This window comes from Rhinatrema bivittatum, chromosome 2 (assembly GCF_901001135.1).
Source record: "Rhinatrema bivittatum chromosome 2, aRhiBiv1.1, whole genome shotgun sequence".
Taxonomy (NCBI): Eukaryota; Metazoa; Chordata; class Amphibia; order Gymnophiona; family Rhinatrematidae; genus Rhinatrema; species Rhinatrema bivittatum.
The window spans coordinates 125,953,800-125,968,664 of NC_042616.1; the positions used below are offsets into that span (position 1 = coordinate 125,953,800).

The 14,865-nt window shown below is 41.2% G+C and overlaps 1 protein-coding gene across 1 annotated transcript in view; it reads left to right on the top strand.

The window, feature by feature from the left end:
• The window catches only part of EPC1 (enhancer of polycomb homolog 1), a 321,654-nt gene that overhangs the window by 273,922 nt on the left and 32,867 nt on the right, over window positions 1–14,865 (top strand).

Below are 14,865 nucleotides of genomic sequence, written 5' to 3' on the forward strand. Positions count from 1 at the left end.
AGAGCAGCCAGGTCAGAGATCAGAGGACTCAGAGGCACTGAGGGTATTGAGCATGCTGGATTAAGTAGGGCTGAAGCTTGGGCATAGTAGTATCTAGGGGGAGGTAGCTGGCAAGGTAGTGAGCAAGGCTTGCTGAGGACTCCTGGTGGAGGGAAGGCTGCGCAGCAGTCAAAATCATAAAAAGATCTACTTTCAGAGAAATAAAGCCAAAAATCAGTAAAAACTGCTGATAAAATTACTCTAGTTCAAATAATTATTCTGAGAAAGCAACCATGGCCAGTGATAAAATAGGCAAAACCGAAGTGGCTTTTGTGGTGTTACATAAAGCAAAAAGGTATAAACAGAACCCATCATCTCCACAGAAAGTGCCTGCTGGTAAAGAAACTGAAATTGGTTCCGTGAAATTGAAACCTCCCTTACTATAATCATTAAGGAACTGCAATCCCTTCAGTGATGAAAGGGAATCAAGTTGCAATTAAAGAAATTAAAATAAAGGTGACTTCTTTTACAGCACAATTTTCGTTATTTGAAAAAAACATTTCAGGATTCTGTAGAATTGCAAGATTATATTCTCTTTCAGAAAACAAAATGGAGACTTGGTGATTTTTTTTTTTTTATTTATTTATTTATTTATTTTATTTAAAAACTTTTTTATACCGGCATTCGTAGGACACATCATGTCGGTTTACAAAAAACTGAGAAGGAAAGGAAATTACAAAGAACAGGGTAGGGGGTAACTGGGTGAATATACAAGTATAAGAGAGTAAAGTTAACAGGCAGCGATACAACTATTTGCATTCGATTCGGATTAGATATGCAAAAGAACTAATATACAATGTTACATGGCATGTGCATTTGATACATTAGCATATGGAACTTATTTACAGTGCAACATGGCATGTGTACTTGATATACAGTGATGGTTGCGGGGTGGGGGGTGAGGGGGGGGAGGGGGCAGGGGGGGTGGGGAGGGTTGAAGAGAATAAGGTAAGAGGATATAGGGTAGGGTGGGATTGAGGTGAATCAAGGAAAAATCTGTTAGGATTGGGTGGAATTAGGGTATGCTTGTTTAAAGAGCCATGTCTTGATTCCTTTTTTGAAATGGCTCAGGGACGGTTCTAAGCGGAGATTGACGGGTAGGGAGTTCCAGAGGGTGGGGCCCGCAATGGAGAAGGCTCTATTCCTAGTGGCGGTGAGGTGCCCAATTTTAAGTGAGGGGGTTTGGAGAGTACCCGCAAGGGAGTTTCTAGTGGGACGGTTAGCTTGACGGAATTGTGGCATGTCTTCAAGCCAGGGTGGATTGTTGTTGTGAAGCGTGTTGTGGAGAATGGTAAGTGTTTTATATTGGGAACGGAAGGTGATGGGGAGCCAATGGAGGTCTTGGAGTATGGGAGTGATGTGGTCAGTTTTTCTAGTGTTTGTTAAAATTCTTGCCATGGCATTTGGAGGATTTGGAGTGGTTTCATGGTAGAGGATGGGAGTCCTAAGAGGAGGGAGTTGCAATAGTCGAGTTTGGTAAGTATGGTGGTTTGCATAACCGTGCGGAAGTCATGGGCGTGGAGAAGGGGCTTCAGTTTTTTGAGGATTTGTAGTTTGTAGAAGCCCCCTTTTAGAAGGGATTTAATGTGAGATTTGAAGCAGAGTTGATTGTCAAGGGTTACTCCTAAGTCTCTGACACTAGGCGATAGTGTGTGAGATTGTGAGGCGTTGAGGATCATTTGGTGGATTGAGTTGAGGGGTTGGTTAGCTAGGATGAGGATTTCGGTTTTCGAGGTGTTAAGTGCGAGATGGAGATTGGAGAGGAGAGAATTAATGGATGTCAAGCATGTTTTCCAGTATTGTAGGGTTTCGCTGATGGATTTTTGAATTGGATTTTTGAATTAGATTTTTGAATTGGATTTTTGAATTGGATTTTTGAATTAGAAATGCATGGAAAATGCCAGGTTGGGACAGTGAGTTTTATGTATTGTATTCTTGGGCTAACAGATTACCTTTTGATTTTTGATTTGCACCATTATAATTGCAAACAAGGTTTTAAATGGGTTGGGTTAACATAATAATCCTTGATTATAATTTAATTGCAGAAAATCAGAGTGCCTTAGAGACTTAGGAAGAATTATTGTGAGCTGGTCCATGTGCATCTTTTATAGTTTTAAAATTTTAGGGCTGCAGGAAGATTTATTATTATGAAGTCTATGTATGACATTTTACTGTTAAAAATGTCCTTTTTTGCCTCTGTGCAATGTGAAAATGTTGCAAAGATTTCTTATGAAATGTAATGGGTGTATAGAGAATGCATTGCTGTAATCCAGGATTATGTGGCAGTCTTGCAGATATGTGTTTATCATTTAACTTTAAATGTGAACCAATTAGAGCTTTCCTATAATCTATGGCTATTTGAAAATTTAAAAATGGAGATAGTCTGTTGGGAGTATGTTTTAGCTTTGTAAGTAGTTTAGGAACATATGCACTATGTTAAGTGACAAGCTTCATGAAGGTCAGCCATTATGGACAAAGTAGTTTGACTGAGTAGTTTGACTACCATGTTTGTCCACTTCAATGCACAGACATAAAAGGTTAACAAAAAAAAAAAAATATATATATAGATATAGTTAATAACTTTTTATTGGACTAAATACATTTTCCCGTCGATAGCAGGGCTGAATTAGCCATGCTGTCTGGGAATGTGCACGTGACCGAAGTAGGCAGAGATTCTCTGTGAGTCACAGAGTTTTGAACTCTGTGCGGCTGCGAGGTCGTCTTCCCGCGTGAACCCAGTCCTCCCCTCAGTCTCTCTTTTTTCCGTGAGCCGTTTGCACATGGGGATTTTTTCTGTCTCAGATTTTTGTCTTTCACAAACATTTCTGCTGCCGCGATGGCTCCGAAGTCATCCGGCTTCAACTATTGCCATTGCAGCAAAATTATGTCCATCACAGATGGGCATAACAATTGCTACATCTGCCTCGGGCCCGATCACGACCAGGCCTTTTGCCGAGACTATGGTCTGATGTCCCCCCGGGCGCAGCGACAATGCACCGAAAAGATGGCGCATCTCCGGACATCGGGCTCAGATGCCATGATGCACTCCTCTCCAGGACTGGCGAAGAAGAAAAAGGCATCTTCGACCAAGAGGGCCTCCTCGCATGGACCGCGAGACCCCCTTTGTGCTGCTCTCAGCACCGGGCCCAGGTTAGCACAACCTCCAGCACCCTTACAAAAGACCCAGGCACCAACTAAATTGCCTCCTCAGGGAGAAAGGTCCTCGGATGCGTCGAGCGGGAATCAGGGACCTGTTCCCAACCGTCCGTGAGCTTCAGCACCGAAAGTTTCGAAACATACGACGCAACTGGAGAGTCCGAAGCATATGACGCACAAGGAGCATTCGACGCATACCACGACGCAGACAGCGCACTCCAGCCATAAAGACCGCTCATCGCGTCCTAAACAGTCAAAACATGCCAAAGCCCACGCTCCTAAATCCCCATTGATGCATTCCATACACTCAGGACATTCCACGCACCGTAAACAACCGCAAGAAAGTCCTGAAGTGGAGGTGGAACTGCTGTCTGAGCCGGGCTCCACATCATCGAGATGTCCTTCAGGAAGTGGGGATTCCTTTTTCTCAGACTTGTCATCTGTATTCAGGAGAAAGAGACTGTCACCTCAAATGCAGGAACCACTCCTGAAGAGACATAGACAGACTCCTATAATTCCACCAGGTCCTCAATTAAAGCGCACAGAAGCGCAGGACATTCTCCTGGCAGCATTGCCTTCAAGACCCCCATCCAATGGTGGTCAGATTCTTCTACAACCCGGCAATCTGGCATCTAAGACCAATGCTGCAAATTTCGCAGGCCCTAAGTTCTTTCTTTGCAGTAGCGGGGACCAAACAACCAGTGACTTCGCCACAAACTTGCCACCGATTACAACCCCTCCTAGACCTGCTGACATGGCCAATCTTCCTTCTCTGGCTTCAGTTCATCCACACAGTCTGGACTCGCAGGTCTCATCTGCATCATCTCAGAGTTCCTCTACAGGCATGCCCTCAGATCCACCAGAGGGATTGCCGGAACCATACTCGCCACCAGAAGATCTCTTATGCGAAATTTATAGAGAAAGTGGGAAATCATTAAAATCATACATTATACCTGAAGACTGGAGGGTGGTTAATGTAACCCCAATATTTAAAAAGGGCTCCAGAGGCAATCCGGGAAACTACAGACCGGTTAGCCTGACTTCAGTGCCAGGAAAAATAGTGGAAATTGTTCTAAATATCAAAATCACAGAACATATAGAAAGATATGGTTTAATGGAACAAAGTCAGCATGGCTTTACCCAAGGCAAGCCTTGCCTCACAAATCTGCTTCAGTTTTTTGAAGGAGTTAATAAATATGAACCGGTAGATGTAGTATATTTGGATTTTCAGAAGGCATTTGACAAAGTTCCTCATGAGAGGCTTCTAGGAAAAGTAAAAAGTCATGGGATAGGTAGCAATGTCCTTTTGTGGATTACAAACTGGCTAAAAGACAGGAAACAGAGAGTAGGATTAAATGGACAATTTTCTCAGTGGAAGGGAGTGGGCAGTGGAGTGCCTCAGGGATCTGTATTGGGACCCGTACTTTTCAATATATTTATAAATGATCTGGAAAGAAATACGACAAGTGAGGTAATCAAATTTGCAGATGATACAAAATTATTCAGAGTAGTTAAATCACAAGCAGATTGTGATAATTTGCAGGAAGACCTGAGACTGGAAAATTGGGCATCCAAATGGCAGATGAAATTTAATGTGGATAAGTGCAAGGTGATGCATATAGGGAAAAATAACCCATGCTATAGTTACACAATGTCAGGTTCCATATTAGGTGCTACCACCCAAGAAAGAGATCTAGGCGTCATAGTGGATAACACATTGAAATCATCTGTTCAGTGTGCTGCGGCAGTCAAAAAAGCAAACAGAACGTTGGAAATTATTAGAAAGGGAATGGTGAATAAAACAGAAAATGTCATAATGCCTCTTTATCGCTCCATGGTGAGACCGCATCTTGAATACTGTGTATAATTCTGATCACTGCATCTCAAAAAAGATATAGTTGCACTGGAGAAGGTACAGAGAAAGGCGACCAAAATGATAAAAGGAATGGAACAGTTCCCGTATGAGGAAAGACTAAAGAGGTTAGAACTTTTCAGCTTGGAGAAGAGACAGCTGAGGGGGGATATGATAGAGGTGTTTAAAATCATGAGAGGTCTAGAATGTGAATCGGTTATTTACTCTTTCGGATAATAGAAAGACTAAGGGGCACTCCATGAAGTTAGCATGTGGCACATTTAAAATTAATCAGAGAAAGTTCTTTTACACTCAACACACAATTAAACTCTGGAATTTATTGCCAGAGGATTTGGTTACTGTAGCTGTGGTTAAAAAAGGATTGGATAAGTTCTTGGAGGAGAAGTCCATTACCTGCTATTAATTAAGTTGACTTAGAAAATAGCCACTGCTATTACTAGCAACAGTAGCATGGGATAGACTTAGTTTTGGGTACTTGCCAGGTTCTTATGGCCTGGATTGGCCACTGTTGGAAACAGGATGCTGGGCTTGATGGACCCTTGGTCTGACCCAGTATGGCATGTTCTTATGTTCTTATCTACTCAAGGTAGAAATGGGGAAAATCCCAGATCCGCGTTCCGAAGTCCTGGGCATATTAAAAATCTTAGAAATGCCACCGGAACCGACAGCTGTGCCGCTCCATCCAGTTTTGGATGGAGTCCTCCAAAAGATGTGGGAAACCCCTTTCTCAACCCTGGCTTCGTCACGGAAGACGGATTTAAAAATTTGCATGATAAATTCCTCCATTTACGAGTCGGCCCAACTACCACATAATTCCATTGTGGTAGAATCTGCAATGACGAAAGCAAAAAGGTCAAAACTTAATGCGAATGCACCTCCAGGTAGAGACCACAGATACCTAGATGACTTCGGATGTAGAACTTACCACGCGTCGATGTTATCTTCCAGAATTCGCCACCATCAATTCTATATGACACAGTACTTGTACGAATGTCTGCGGAACTTGCGTCCGGTGTCTGCCTGCCCAAGACACCTTGCCACAACCCTTCCTTGATATGGAAGAGGGCCTACACCATCTACTTAGATCAATTTACGAGGCCTTCGAATCTTCTGCTAGGTCGTCTTCAGTGGCAATCACTGCCTGACGCCTTGCTTGGTTGAGGGCAAGTGCAATTCGAGACTATGCCCATGAAAAACTAGCGGACATACCTTGCAAAGGAGCCAATTTATTCGGAGACAAGTTTGGTGAAACTAGCTCGCACCTCAAAGAGCAAAGCACTGCAGTACTGTCTCTTACTTCCCCCCTCGGAACATCACACAACATCTCTGATGTACTACCCTTCTTTCAAACGCAGGATGTATCCAAGAGGCCAATTACGACCTTTTCCCATGTACCGGTCGCAACATTATAATCAACCGAGACCCTCCGGTCAACCCCATCAGTCTCTCGCATGCCCACGTCGCAGAGGCAACCCAGGCAGAGCCCGGCAGCTCCTCAGAAGCAGCCACCTAATTTTTGAGTCTCGCCGAGCCACCCCCAACGCTTTTTATAGGAGGACATTTCCAACATTTTTACAACACTTGGAAGTCGATCACCTTGGATCGTTGGGTTCTCCAGATCATCCGAGAGGGTTATCGCTTGAACTTCATAACTTCTCCATCTCTTCCTCATGTAGCCCCTCTGCGAGAGGCATCGACCCAGTTCCCAGGCAGAAATCTCAACTCTATTGATACAGAGGTCTATTCAGAGGATTCCGCAACAACAGAATCGGGGTTCTATTCCCAATACTTTCTCATCCCAAAGAAGGCAGGCGGGCTTCGCCCCATTCTAGACTTACGGAACCTCAGCAGACATATTCAGAAGGAAAAGTTCAAGATGACCTCTCTCAAGAATATCCTTCCTCTACTACAACCTGATGTCTGGATGTGTTCCATCGATCTGAGGGAGGCGTACTCGCATATACCCATGCACCTCTCCTCCTTGCGCTACCTCTGTTTTCGGATCCAGAAAAGACACTACCAATACAAGGTCCTGCCTTTTGGCCTTTCCTCAGCCCCGAGAGTGTTTACGAAATGCCTAGTGGTGGCGGTGGCTCATCTCAGACAACTGTCAATCCAGATCTTTCCCTATCTGGACGACTGGCTTTTAGTAGCTTCAGACCCAAATACTCTGAGGGCGCACACAGTACGCACGATCAATTGTCTACAAAACCTGGGTTTCCTAATAAATTACGAGAAATTGCACCTACAGCCTACCCAGTCACTACAGTTCATTGGAGCCCTAATCAGTACGGTAGCGGGAAGAGCCTACCTACCGCAAGACAGACTCCTATGTCTCTCCTGCCTGGCACAAAGCATGTCTAGCTCTTCAGCTGTTGGGTCATATGGCGGCAGCTATTCATGTTGGAATGCACATCCATGCTATTGCAGCCTTTCATCGCCCCCACAATCGCCTTCCCATTTCCAATCACTCTCTGGTCTCCAGATTCATGCAAGGTATGCTTCACCTCTGACCACCTTAACAAAGCCACCTGTACCCTGGGAACTTAACATTATCCTTGAGAAGCTAATGATGCCTCCTTTCGAGCCATTGCAAACTTGCCACATAAAATACCTCACCTGGAAAATGGTATTCCTAGTGGTGATCATATCAGCTCGACGAGTAAGTGAATTGCAAGCATTAGTTCACTACCCTCCTTACTTGGAGTTTTACCACAGCAAGTTTACCCTTCGACCTTACCCCACCTTCTTTCCCAAGTTGGTATCCGCTTTCCATCTCAATCAGACCATCACCTTACCGATCTTCATGCCAAAGCCTCATCACAATGAGTGAGACCACCTCCTACACTTGCTGGACTGTAAACGAGCGCTGGCTTACTATAAACAGAAAACCCAATCTCCTTCCAGACCTTCTCAGCTCTTTCTTTCTTTTAACCCCAATGACCCTGGTCAACCAGTCTCTAAAAGAACTATTGCCAGCTGATTATCACAGTGCATACAGCTTTGCTATGAGAAACGCTTTATTAAACTAGAGAAAAGACCTCATGTGCACCAGATACGTGCCACAGCGACATCAGTTGCCTATCTCAAGAAGATACCATTGCTAGACATCTGCAAAGCAGCCACTTGGTCCTCCATTCATACTTTCAGTTCACATTAGTGTTGTCTGCAACAACAAGCGGCCTCTGATGCGGCAGTTGGCTCAGCAGTCTTGTCAAACCTCCAACAATGATGAGACTGTCTACTCTTTCTACAGGTTAGTGTCTATACTTTGCATGGACACAACCCGAAAGCTTGGGACTCCCAAACAGCATGGCTAATTCAGCCCTGCTATCGACAGGAAAAAACAAGTTTGCTTACCGTAAACGGTGTTTCCGTAGATAGGATGAATTAGCCATGCGATCCCGCCCATCTCCCTAGACAGTCAAAAAAAAAAAACACTTTAATCCATGGACTGTTGCTTATCTACAAAGAGACTGAGGGGGGAGGACTTGGGTTCGCGCAGGAAGACGACCGCGCAGCCACACAGAGTTCAAAACTCTGTGACTCTCTGAGAGAATCTCCGCCTACTTAAGTCGTGTGCACGCTCCTACTATCTACGGAAACACAGCTTACGGTAAGGAAACTTGCTTTTTTCTTGATTTTATGGAAGCTAGGTGTTCTACAAACATAGGAAAATAAAGTAGTTAAAGAATTCAGGAGAGAGAGAGTTTTACACAATGTGGGAGTCGTGTTCACATGATATGATATTTGTGTATTTATGACTTTGATGAATTTGTGTTTGGGTCTAAAAAGAGCTATTTTGTATGTGAATGTAACTAAATAAGTCTAGAATTGTACAGCAACGTAAGAGTGCATTTTATAACTCCATGACCTGCATGTTTGTGTGACAGCTTTGTGGGTGCATGTGTCTCAATTGCTCCAGGTAAATGGGGTACTGGGAGTAGAGGGTAAAAGGGCACTCTTTCCTCCTTGTACCTGTTCCATATACTCTCTCATCCCCTCCCCCTCTTATAGTAAGGATCATGTATTGTATGGGAGTGTGTTCAGAGTTATAAGGGTTGTAAACATCTGCACAGATCTTAAAAGATAATATAAAGGGGCTCGTATTGGGGAGTATACAAGCTTTTAATCTAGGAATTTAATGAGGTATATAAGGAAAATCCTTAATATTGAATGTAGTAAGTTTGATACTAAGACATGCCAAAATGCTGGGATCTGAAAATGGTAGTTAGCAATGGTTTATATGTTATGGAGAACAGTGCAGAATTAATTTGAGGGGTATGGGAAATTGTTCTGACATGATATGCTAGTTAAAATAAGTGAATAAAATTTGTGAATGAATGGAAGTTTATAGGGGAAAGAAAAATGCAGAAATATGTCTGGAGTAAGTGAGAAAATAACTGGAAAAGTGGGGACGATTACATTTCTTAAGTTCTACTTTCAGTGTATAGTATTAGATCATCACTGTAGATCTTCCCACTGTAGACTGGGAATAAGGTCTTTTGTAGAAAATGCAGGGTATGGAAAGAAAAGGTTAACTTGCAGATTCTTTTTTCAGATCTTCTGAATAAAACTTGGCTAAATATTCTAAGATAATTTTACAGTTTGTGTGAGATGATTCAGCAGTAGCAATCATAAAAGGGCTGATGCATGCTGATTGCTGATACCAAAGCAATTTTGTCCAGACCTGAGTTTGTTATCTGAAAACATTAGTTTTTAAATCTGGCTACATGGAAATGAAGAATTATAAGTTTATGCGAATGATACTTGCATTTAAATTGAAAGTGGTATCGCGGAGAGTGAATGGGATGACTTGCCCAATTGAAAATAAAAATGTTTTAAATTAATGAAGAGAACCCTTATTTAAGGGGCACATATCTCTTATAAAGAATCCCTAAAGTTGAAAGGGCTATAGAATGTGACTTTTCACTACTGATGGAAACAGTATATAAAAATTCTTGTGAATTTAATAAAAATATATGAATACCAAAAAATAATAAAATCCATTTAGACAAAGGGGAAAACAGAGCTTAGAAATAAATTCAACTGAAGGAGACTGTCATAAAGCAAACTTTTGTTTTGTTTTAAAAATCATAGCTATGAGTCTGTTTTCATGGATGAACTTGTTCTAATATTTTTGCTGTATGGTTTTTGTGATCCCTGCACTTGTGCTATAGAAGAGTCCTAATTTATAAACGTCTGCCATGTTTTCCTGGATTATGACTGACATCCTGTAAGGGGAGCATATTCAAGAAAACGTGTTTATGAATCTTTAAGCACCATAATTTTGATGTTCTGAAATTTGCATTTACCATAGGAACTAAAATAGTGCACTGTTCGCAGACAGACCTAAAACTATTTTTACGACTTAAAAAGTTCCAAAATTATAAATGTTGACAGCCAAGAAACATCAACAAAGGTCTAAATCCAAAATTTCATTGTGGCTCCTCATGAGGCATCAAGATTACAATCTATGAAGAAATAGCAAGATGGGGCTTCCATGTTACCTTCATTCCAATGTTATCTTTGTCGTGTCTTCCTTTTGTTAATAATTTAAAACACTAATTAGAACTTTCTTCATTATGGATAATTGCCATATCCTTGTGTCTGCTACACTTTTTTGTTGTTAGAAATACAGCAATAGTATATAGACCACAAAGTATGAAGGGCAATTTTATACTTTATTTGGTAGAGCTACTACCAGCTTAACAAGTGACCACTTAAGTGCCATAGGGAGGGTAATTTTCAATGGGACTTCTATGGGTAAAACTGTTTTAGACACAAAAATGGCCTTTTACAAAATTGCCCGCCTGATATGTCATGTTCGTGCATAAGACTGAGCGGAGGCATTCTGTGACCAGAGTTGGTCATGTATACTTCTGGATTTTAAAAAGTGCGCACATAAATTTTCATGAAAAATTTGAGCAGACATTTTAGCACATATATATAACTTGTACAAGTTAGGTTGTGTGGGATAATTTTCAAAGCAGATTTAGAGCTTATGTTGAAAATTGGAGTAACTTTTTAATTTTCTGTGCAGTGTTAGAAAATTACCGCCATAAAGATGAATTTTAAAAGATATTTGCGTAAAAAGGGCCAAATATTTGTGGACCATGTATTTTATAAAGGGTTTGTATAGGCGTCAATATGTGAGTGTCTGAGCAAACTTGAGCTCATAAAAAAGGGTCAGACCAGGGGCATTTCTGGGCAGGACCAAAGTTTACACGTATAAGTTGCTATTTTAGAACCTGCCAAAGCAGTATTTACACCTGCTAATTATCTGATTTAAATGAGAATAAAAGTGTTTATTGTCAAATATTGACTGAGTGAGGGTTGTGGGTAAACTGGGGAGAGTTCAGGCTGAAGAACCAGGAGGATATCAATGACCTAGAGATGGACTGGGAAAACTGGTGGCCAAATTGGTAATTTCCTTCACGCATGCATGTTTTTAAAATTTGTAGACTTGAGCATGTAAAAGTCCACAAATAAGGAATATGTGTGTGAAATCTCCATGCATACATGTTTAAAATTAGGAGCACAAATACATACACATAGATGTACTCCACTTATCCAAATAAGATGATCTACCATTTAGGTGAATAAGTCTTAAAAAGCACTACATATCCAGGTAAGTAAGATAGCCAGTTAAGTCTTCAAACACTAGTTATCCAGCTATTTTACTTATCTGGCTACGTAGTGCTTTTTCTTTACTTATTTGGCTATTTTACTTAACCAGATAAGTATCAGTTTTTGAAGCTTATTTAAGTGATGGCTTTGCTGCCACTTAGCAAGATAAATTAAAACTTATCTGGAAATGTTGAAAATACATGCTGTATCTTTTAGATATGTGATCATGTTGTAGAGTAGATTTACACATTTTATATCATGCACGCGCATTTGCATGCACAAAATAAAATACACGGGCATGAGTATGTATGCCCCTATATATGCATATATTGGCACGCTCATGCATGTTTTATGTTAGCCTTCCAGTGTTATGCATACCCTCATAAAAATAATTGTCACATAAAAATGAAAATATGGGCAAAAATATTTGATCCTGAATTGGCTGACAGCATCGCCTTGTCCATTGAAAATAGTGTTGTCATAAAAATTTTATGTTTATGTGTGTGAGATCACATTTTCACTACAACTGTTTTGATGCTGTAGAAGCTGAAAAGTCCCCCTTCCCGCCGCCTCCACCTGCATTCTCACACAGATCTCACACAGATCCTTTGCCTATAACTTTCTGTTTAGTGAATGATATTGAAGGTTGAAAAGTTCAGTTCAGTTACTCACTTTGGAAAGGTGTTGAGGTAGTGTGATTTGGTTTGATTAGGTACCAACATTTGTTAATCAAGAGAGCAGTGAGTCACTCTGGCTGTCTAACTGAAGTTAAACTGTTTGCTACTTTGGCCCGCACGTTTCGATTACCCACCAATTATATATGCATACCTGCAAGCCCGCCACTACATTCAATCTTTCTCCTGGACTGTGCAAGAATTGCTAAAAGAAATTGAATTTGCTAATACTCTCTTTGATATTGCCTGCCTGCCTAACACAATTACTGGTTGGAAAAAACTGGGTCAATCTCATGGTTCAGCAGGATGCTTGCAGCATCTCACCAATCACTGCACAACGTTGCTGGGTAACCCGCTGGCTCCGACTTACCTGAAGGGCTGCTTCATGGCCCTCTATCAGGTACTGCCGGATGTGGGCTTGCGAGATGTCCAATTCAAAATTTTGCATTATATTTATTGTGATGACGTTCGCTTTCACATGAAGATTGTTCCATCTCCTCTCTGTAGCAAGTGTAACGCTGCAGAGGGTCATCTCTATCATCGCCTATTCACATGCCCGCGGGTGGCATTATTTTGGCGGTCAGTTATTGAGGTGATTCATAATTGCACTGGAACTGTTATCCCCAACACGGGTCACCTTTCACTGACTCACCAGCAAGCTGGACAAGTTCCAGGTACACGCTCCAGGGCAATGTTTGAGCATCTGGCGGTTATGATGGCATGCCGCACTATATTGGCCATCTGGACCAACCCTCTGGCGCAACCTTCAATTGATATATGGTTTGGCAGGATGGCCTCGCTTCTCCAAATGGAATATATGGATTTTTGTTTCAGTAAGAGGAAGCCGGACATGATATATTGTGGCTGTTAGAATGCATGCTATGCGCTATTCCCTTTTGCTTTACAGACTGAGCTCAGTAATAATGGATATAAATCTACATGGTTCTAATTGAGGTTCAGGGGTGGGGAGGGCGTGGGGAGGGCTTAGAAGGGGGGGGGGGCTTTGGTGTATATGTGGTATGCTTGGGATGTGAATGGGAATCTTTTTGAATTGGTCAAAGGTGTGGAAGGGATAGGAAGGGGTCTGGCTGCAGGGAATAAAAGTAAAATCAGGAAGCACATTTACAATGAGGTTGACTGCTGTAATGTCACTATATGTACATCGCTTTGAATGTATGAGTTTTTATGTGTATTAGGTTATCAATATCCCATGTTAGGGTAACGTCTTCCTGTTAATAATAAAAACTGTTTTGAAAAAAAAAATTCTGTTTTACCTAGATTGATACTCAGCCTCATTTGAGTTAGCAGTTGTTTAATTACGTTGAGGTACATGTTGGATAATTTAAATGCTTGATCAATAGAATCTGAAATCGGGATGAGAATCTGGATATCATCTGCGTAAATATGATAAGCCAAGTCCTGAGCGTAATTGACAAAGTAGAAGAAGGTAGATATTAAACAAAGTTGCAGAGAGGGAAGAACCCTGTAGAACGCCTGTATCAAGAGGAGTAATTTCTGATTTACTAGCATTAAAAGATACTTGGAAAGTTCTATTGCTTAAGTATGAAGTAAACCATTTCAATGTTAGCCCAGATAGTTCGATTTCAGATAATCTGCAGATGAGGGAATTATGATTCACTGTATCGAAGCATGCTTTTCCATAAGCTATTTTGTTTTGTAGATGTAGTTTCTAGACTGTAAGAATAATTTGAAAATAACATTTAAACAGTGCTTTTAAAAATATTGGGGATTATTTGATAGTTTGCTCCTGTTCCTTTCGGCCATAAGCCCACCTTGTGCTGCTGCCTGATGTTTTCTCCCATTTTTAACTACCTTTTATCTAGCCTAGCCATTGCAGTAACTGAGTGGCATTGACCGTTGTTCCCTTTAGAACTTGGCTCCAGTGGGTCTTTTGAGCCAGGGAGTGTCCATCTTCTGTAGTGACTGCTGAAATTAACATTTATACAATTCAAGTGGAGTAGCATGTCATCCCAATCTGTACTTACATTCTTATCTTAAAACAAACATTGTCATCACCTGGTCTTAATATTAAAGCAGTGAAATTGTAAACCAGTCATATTTCTGTAGCCCGGAGCAAGAAGTGATCTGCAGTCTCTGAACCAAAGAACAAAGAAAAAATCAGAAGCAGTTTGTAAAAAGTCTTGCTACAATCCATGTAAAGTTCAAAATCCAATATTTAAACCAACTTGAAATCTTCTAGTAGCAACTGGCTCCAGATTTTTTGGAACAGATGAATCCAATACTGGTTTTACCCCATTATATACAGGAGCTTGTAGTCTTGCTTTTCTTAAGGAATGCAATAAGAAAATGAGAAATAAGTCTCTACATACAGTGGAGTAAAATCACTAGATCAGATCAATCTGTTCTGAAAACCTGGAGCTAGTTGGCAACCAGTGTCTATTAATGCCAATTTGACAAGAATTACATATGGCTTTTTCCATAATTTGCTTATCATTAGTATCACACGATCAA